This window comes from Macadamia integrifolia, chromosome 6 (genome assembly GCF_013358625.1).
Source record: "Macadamia integrifolia cultivar HAES 741 chromosome 6, SCU_Mint_v3, whole genome shotgun sequence".
Lineage (NCBI taxonomy): Eukaryota > Viridiplantae > Streptophyta > Magnoliopsida > Proteales > Proteaceae > Macadamia > Macadamia integrifolia.
The window spans coordinates 24243070-24250226 of record NC_056562.1 but is presented as its reverse complement, the minus strand read 5'-3'; positions in this window follow the sequence as shown (position 1 = coordinate 24250226).

Sequence of the window (7157 nt, the reverse complement as noted above, 5' to 3'; positions counted from 1 at the left end):
GATTAGTTGGGGGGATCAAAATAATTTAATTACATGATAAACTTCTGGGGTTTGGGGATTTGTGCTTCGGGTTTAGGGTTTTGGGTTAACAGTTTAGGGTTTTGGGTTTAGTGTTTTGGGTTTAGGTTTTTGGGTTTAGGGTTTAAGGTTTAGGGTTTAGGGATTAGGGTTTTGGGTTTAGGGTTTAGGGTTTTTGGTTTGGGGTATGGGGTTTGGGGTTTAAGGCTTAGGGTTTTGGGTTTAGGGTTCAGGGTTTGGTTTAGGGTTTAGGGTTTGGTTTAGGGTTTAGGGTCTTGGATTTAGGGTTTTGTGTTTTGGGTTTAGGGTTTGAGGTATAAAGTCTAGGGTTTAGGGTTTAAGGTTTTGGGTTTAGGGTTTAGGGTTTAGCATTTATTTCTTAGGGTAGAGGCATTTGGGTTTAGGGTTTATGGATTAGGGTTTTTGGGTTTAGGGTTTATGGTGTAGGTTTTAGGGTTTCGGTTTTAGGGTATAGGTTTAGGGTTTAGGGTTTTAGGATTTGGGGTTTAAGGTATAGGTGCAGGGTTTTAGGGTTTAGGGTTTGGGGTTTATTGTTTAAGGTTTAGGGTTTAGGGATTAGGGCTTAGGATTTTGGGTTTAGGGTTTTGGGATTAGGGTTTGGGGTTTAAGCTTTAGGGATTTGCTTTTAGGGTTTTGTGTTTTGGGTTAAGGGTTTTGGGTCTAGCATTTTGCGTTTAGTTTTTTGGTTTATGTTTTCGGGCTTAGTGTTTATAGGGTTTAGGGATTAGGGTTTGGGGTTTAGGTTTTGGGTTATGGATTAAGGGTCTAACTTTTAGGGTTTGGGGTTTAGGGTTTGGGGTTAGTGTTTGGAGTTTTGGGTATAGGCCTTAGGGTTTTGGGTTTAGGGTTTAGGGTTTAGGGTTTGGGGTGTATGGTTTATGGTTTAGGGATTTTGGTTTGGGGCCTAGGGATTAGGGTTTAAGGGTTTATGGTTATGGGTATAGGGTGTAGTGTTTAGGGTTTAGGTTTTGGGCTTTAGAATTTAGGGATTATGGATTATGATTTAGAGTTGAGGGTTTAGGGTTTGGAGTTTAGGGTTTGGGGTTTAGGCTTTAGGGATTAGAGATTTGGGTTTAGGGTTTGGGGTTTGGGTTTGGGGTTTAGGGCTTAGGGTTTTGGGTTTAAGGTTTAGGGTCTTGGGTTAAGGGTTTGGGGTTTAGTATTTAGGGTTTTGTGTTTTTGGTTTAGGGTTTAGTAGGGTTTAGGGTTTGAGGTATAAGGTTTAGGGTTTAGGGTTTAGGGTTTAGAGTATAGAGTTTATGGCTTGGGGTTTTGGGATTTAGGGTTAGGGTTTAAGGATTATGGTTTTGGGATTCAGGGTTTAGGGTTTCGATTTTAGGATTTAGATTTAGGGTTCCGGGTTTTGTGTTTAGGGTTTAGGGTTTATGGTTTAGGATTTAGGGTTTAAGGATTGTGGTTCTATGGTTTAGGGTTTAGGGAGTAGGTTTTAGGGTTTTGGTTCTAGGGTTTAAGGCTTAGGATTCAGGGTTTAGGCATTACGTATTAGGGTTTTAGGGTTTCGGGTTTATGGTTTAGGGTTTAAGTTTTATGGTTTAGGGTTTTGGGTTTAAGGTTTATGGTTTATGGTTCGTAGTTTAGTTTTTTAGTGTTTATGTTTTAGGGTTTAGGGAGTAGGGTTTAGGGTTTAGGGCTTAGGGATTGGGGTTTAGGATTTTGGATTTACACTTTGGGTTTATAGTTTAGGGTTTTGGGTTAATAGTTTAGAGTTTAGGGTTTAGCGTTTTAGATTTAGGTTTTAGGGTATAGGGCTTTCGGCTTTAGGTTTTAGGTTTAGGGGCTTCAAGGTTTAGGGTTTAGGGTTTAGGGTATAGGCTTCAAGGTTTAGGGTATAGGCTTGAAGGTTTAGCGTATTGGCTTTAAGGTTTAGGGCTTAGGTTTAGGGTTTGCACTTTGGGTTTATGGTTTAGGGTGTTGGGTTAACAGTTTAGGGTTTAGGGTTTTAGGTTGAGTGTTTTAGGGTATAGGGCTTTCGGCTTTATATCTTAGGTTTACGGGTTTAGGGTTTAGGGTTTAGGGATAAGGTTGTAGAGCTTAGAGTTTAGGGTTTAGGGTTTAGGGTTTAGGGTTTAAGGGTTTAGGGTTTGGGGTGAAGGGTTTAGGGTTGAAGGTTTAGGGTATCGGCTTCAAGGTTTAAGGTTTGGGGTATAGGGGTTAGGGTTTAGGGTTTAGGTATTATGGTTTAGGGTTTAGCGTTTAGGGTTTAGGGTTTTAGGGTTTAGAGGTAAGGTATAGTTCTTTAGGGTTTAGGGTTTAGGGTTGGGTGTTTTATGTTTAGGTATTAGGGTTTAGGGTTTAGGGTTTTAGGGTTTAGGGTTTAGGCTTAGGGTATAGGCTTTAGGCTTTAAGGTTTAGGTTTTAGGGTTTGAGGATTAAGGTTTAGGACTTAGGGTTAGGGGTTAGGGGTTAGGGTGTAGGGTTTGGGGATTAGGCTTTAGGGTTTATGGTTATGTTCAGGGTGTAGGGTTTAGGTTTTAGGGTTAAGGGTTTCGGATAATAGTTTTCCGTTTAAGTTTTAGGGTTGAGTGTCTAGGGTGTAGGATAATAGTTTACTGTTCAGGTTTTAGGGTTTAGGGTTTAGGGTTTAGGGCTTAGGGTTTTGGGTAAAGGGTTTAGGGATTGGGGTTTAGGGTTTAGGGTTTGCGGTTTGGGGTGTAGGGTTTAGGTTTGAAGGTTTAGGGTATAGGCTATAGGGTATAGGGTATAGGGTTTAGGGTTCAGGATTTAGGTATTATGGTTTAGGGTTAGGGTTTTAGGGTTTAGGGTTAGGCTAATGTTCTTCAAGGTTGAGGGTTTAGGGTTAGGTTTTTAATGTTTATGTATTAGGGTTTAGAGTTCAGGGTTTTAGGGTTTAGTGGCTAAGGTTTAGGGGTTAGTGTTTTGGGTTTAGGGTTTAGGGTTTAGGGTTTAGGGTTTAGGGTTTAGAGTTTAAGGTTTAGTGTTTTGAGCTTAGGGATTATGGACTAGGGTTTTTGGGTTGGGGGATTTGGTTTTAGGGTTTAGGGTTTAGGGTTTTGGGTTTAGGGTGTAGGGTTTAGGATTTAGGTTTTAGAGATTTGGATTTAGGGTTTATGGTTTAGGCTTTAGTGTTTAAGGTTGAGTGTTTAGGGACTATGGTATAGGGTTTAGGGTTTGGGGTTTAAGGGTTTTTGTTTTTGATTAGTTGAGTGGGATCAAAATAATTTAATTACATGGTAAACTTCTGGGGTTTAAGGTTTGGGGATTTGGGCTTCGGGTTTAGGGTTTTGGGTTAACCATTTAGGGTTTAGGGTTTTGGGTTTAGTGCTTTGGGTTTAGGTTTTTAGGTTTAGGGTTGAAGGTTTAGGGTGTTTAGGGATTAGGGTTTAGGGTTTATGGTTTGGGGTATGGGGTTTGGGGTTTAAGGCTTGGGGTTTTGGGTTTAGGGTACAGGGTGGGTTTAGGATTCAGGGGTTTGGATTTAGGGTTTATCGTTTTGGGTTTAGGGTTTGAGGTACAAGGTCTAGGGTTTAGGGTTTATCGTTTATGGCTTTGGGTATAGGCCTTTGGGCTTAGGGTTTAAGGATTAGCGTTTTTGGGTTTAGGGTTTATGGTGTAAGTTTTAGGGTTTAGGTTTATGGTTAGGGTTTAGGGTTTTTTGTTTAGGGTTTAGGGTTTAGGGATTAGGGTTTTAGGGTTTTGGGTTTAAGGTATAGGGTACAGGCTTTAGGGTTTACGGTTTATGATTTATGGTTTATGGTTTAAGGTTTAGGGTTTAGGGATTAGGGCATAGGGTTTATGGTTTATGTTTGGGATTAGGGTTTTGGGTTTAAGCTTTAGGGATTTGCGTTGAGGGTTTTAGGTTTTGGGTTAACGGTTTAGGGTTTAACGTTTTGGGTTTAGTTTTTTGGGTTTAGGTTTTTGGGTTTAGTGTTTAAGGTTTAGGGTTTAGGTGTTAGGGTTTATGGTTTTGGCTTTGGGTTTAGTTTTTGGGATTTGGGGTTTTGGTTTTGGGTTATGGATTAAGGGTTTAACTTTTAGGGTTTTGGGTTTAGGCTTAGTGTTTAGAGTTTAGGGTATAGGCCTTAGGGTTTTGGGTTTAGGGTTTGTGCTTAGAGTTTAGGGTATAGGCCATAGGGTTTTGGGTTTAGGGTTTAGGGTTTAGGTTTTGGGGTTTATGGTTTTGGGTTTTGGGTTTTGGGTTTTGGGTTTGGGGCCTAGGGATTTGTGTTTAAGGGGTTAGGGTTAAGGTTAAGGGTAAGGGTATAGGGTGTAGGGTTTAAAGTTTAGGTTTTAGGGTTTATGGTTTAGGCATTAGTGTTTATGGTTTAGGGTTTAGGGATTATGGTTTAGGGTTTAGGGTTTAGGGTTTAGGGTTTAGGGTTTAGGGCTTGAGGATTAGGCTTTAGGGTTTTGGGTTAACGGTTTAGGGTTTATGGTTTAGGGTTTTGGGTTTATTGTTTTGGGTTTATGTTCTTTGCTTTAGGGTTTGGGGTTTGGGGTTTGGGGATTGAGGGCGTTTTAGGTTTAGGGTTAAGGGTTTAGAGTTTAGGACTTAGTGTTTAGTATTTTGGGTTTAGGGTTTAGTAGGGTTTAGGGTTTGAGGTATAAGGTTTAGGGTTTAGGGTTTTGGGTTTAGAGTTTAGGGTTTAGGGTTTTGAGCTTATGGATTTAGGATTAGGGTTTTTGGGTTTGGGGATTTGGTTTTAGGGTTTAGGGTTTTGGGTGTAGGGTTTAGTGTTTTGGTTTTAGGGATTAGGATTTAGGGTTTATTGTTAAGGCTTTAGTGTTTAAGGTTTAGGGTTTAGGGATTATGTTTTAGACTTTAGAGTTTTGGGTTCAAGGGTTTTTGTTTTTTTCTTTATTAGTTGGTGGGATCAAAATAATAATTACATGATGGACTTCTAGGCTTTAGGATTTGGGGTATAGTGTTTGGGGATTTGGGCTTCAGGTTTAGGGTTTTGGGTTTGGGGTTTGGGGTTTGGGGTTTAGTGTTTTGGGTTTAGGTTTCTGGTTTTAGGGTCTAAGGTCTGGGGTTTAGGGAATAGGGTTTAGGGTTTAGGGTTTAGGGTTTGGGGTATGGGGTTTGGGGTTTGGGGTTTGGGGCTGGGTCTTTAAGGCTTAGGGTTTTCGGTTTAGGGTTCAGGGTTTTGGGTTACGGGTTTGGTGTTTAGGATTTAGGGTTTATTGTTTTGAGTTTAGGGTTTAGTAGGGTTTAGGGTCTTAGGTATTATCTCTAGGGTTTTGGGTCTTGGGTTTAGGGTTTAGGGTTTAGGGTTTAGGGTTTATGGCTTAGGGTATAGGCATTTGGGCTTAGGATTTAAGGATTAGTGTTTTTTGGATTTAGGGTTTAGGGTTTAGGATTTAGGGTTTAGGGTTTAGTGTTTCGGGTTTAGGAATTAGTGTTTAAGTTTTTTGGGTTTAAGGTGTAGGGTGCAGGATTTCGGGTTTAGGGTTTATGGTTTATGGTTTATGGTTTATGGTTTATGGTTATGATTTAAGGTTTAAGGTTTAAGGTTTAGGGTTTAGGTAATAGGGCTTAGGATTTAGGGTTTGGGCTTTAAGTTTAGGGTTTTGGGTTTTGGGTTAACAGTTTACGTTTTGGGTTTAGTGTTTTGGGTTTAAGTTTTTGGATTTAATGTTTAAGGTTTAAGGTTTAGGGATTAGGGTTTTAGGGTTTTGGGTTTAAGGTATAGGGTGCAGGCTTTAGGGTTTAGGGTTTAGGGTTTATGATTTATGGTTTACGGTTTAAGGTGTAGGGTTTAGGGATTAGGGCATAGGGTTTATGGTTTATGTTTGGGATTAAGGTTTGGGGTTTGAGCTTTAGGGATTTCCGTTGAGGGTTTTAGGTTTTGGGTTAATGGTTGAGGGTTTAACGTTTTGGGTTTAGTTTTTTGGGTTTAGGTTTTTGGGTTTAGTGTTTGAGGTTTAGGGTTTAGGGGTTAGGGTTTATGGTTTAGGCTTTGGGTTTAGTTTTTGGGGTTTGGGGTTTTGGTTTTGGGTTATGGATTAAGGGTTTAGCTTTTAGGGTTTTGGGTTTTGGCTTAGTGTTTAGAGTTTAGGGTATAGGCCTTAGGGTTTTGGGTTTAGGGTTTGTGTTTCGAGTTTAGGGTATAGGCCTTAGGGTTTTGGGTTTTGGGTTTAGGGTTTAGGGTTTAGGTTTTGGGGTTTATAGTTTTGGGTTTTGGGTTTTGGGTTTTGGGTTTGGGGCTTAGGGATTCGGGTTTAAGGGTTTAGGGTTAAGGGTAAGGGTATAGGGTGTAGGGTTTAAAGTTAAGGTTTTAGGGTTTATGGTTTAGGCATTAGTGTTTATGGTTTAGGGTTTAGGGATTATGGTTTACGGTTTAGGGTTTAGGGTTTAGGGTTTAGGGTTTAGGGCTTGAGGATTAGGCTTTAGGATTTTGGGTTAACGGTTTAGGGTTTAGGGTTTTGGGTTTATTGTTTTGGGTTTATGTTCTTTGCTTTAGGGTTTATTCCTTAGGGATTAGGGATTAACGTTTTAGTTTTAGGGTTTTGGGTTTTGGGTTTGGGGTTTGGGGTTTGGGTTTGGGGTTTGGGGATTGAGGGCGTTTTAGGTTTAGGGTTAAGGGTTTAGAGTTTAGGACTTAGTGTTTAGTATTTTGGGTTTAGGGTTTAGTAGGGTTTAGGGTTTGAGGTATACGGTTTAGGGTTTAGGGTTTTGGGTTTAGAGTTTAGGGTTTAGGGTTTAGGGTTTTGAGCTTAGGGATTTAGGATTAGGGTTTTTGGGTTTGGGGATTTGGTTTTAGGGTTTAGGGTTTTGGGTGTAGGGTTTAGGGTTTAGGTTTTAGGGATTAGGATTTAGGGTTTATTGTTAAGGCTTTAGTGTTAAAGGTTTAGGGTTTAGGGATTATGTTTTAGACTTAAGGGTTTTGGGTTCAAGGGTTTTTTTTTTCTTTATTAGTTGGTGGGATCAAAATAATTTAATTAGATGATGAACTTCTAGGGTTTAGGATTTGGGGTATAGTGTTTGGGGATTTGGGCTTCAGGTTTAGGGTTTTGGTTTAACGATTCAGGGTTTAGGGTTTTGGGTTTAGTGTTTTGGGTTTAGGTTTCTGGTTTTAGGGTCTAAGGTCTAGGGTTTAGGGATTAGGGTTTAGGGTTTAGGGTTTGGGTCATGGGGT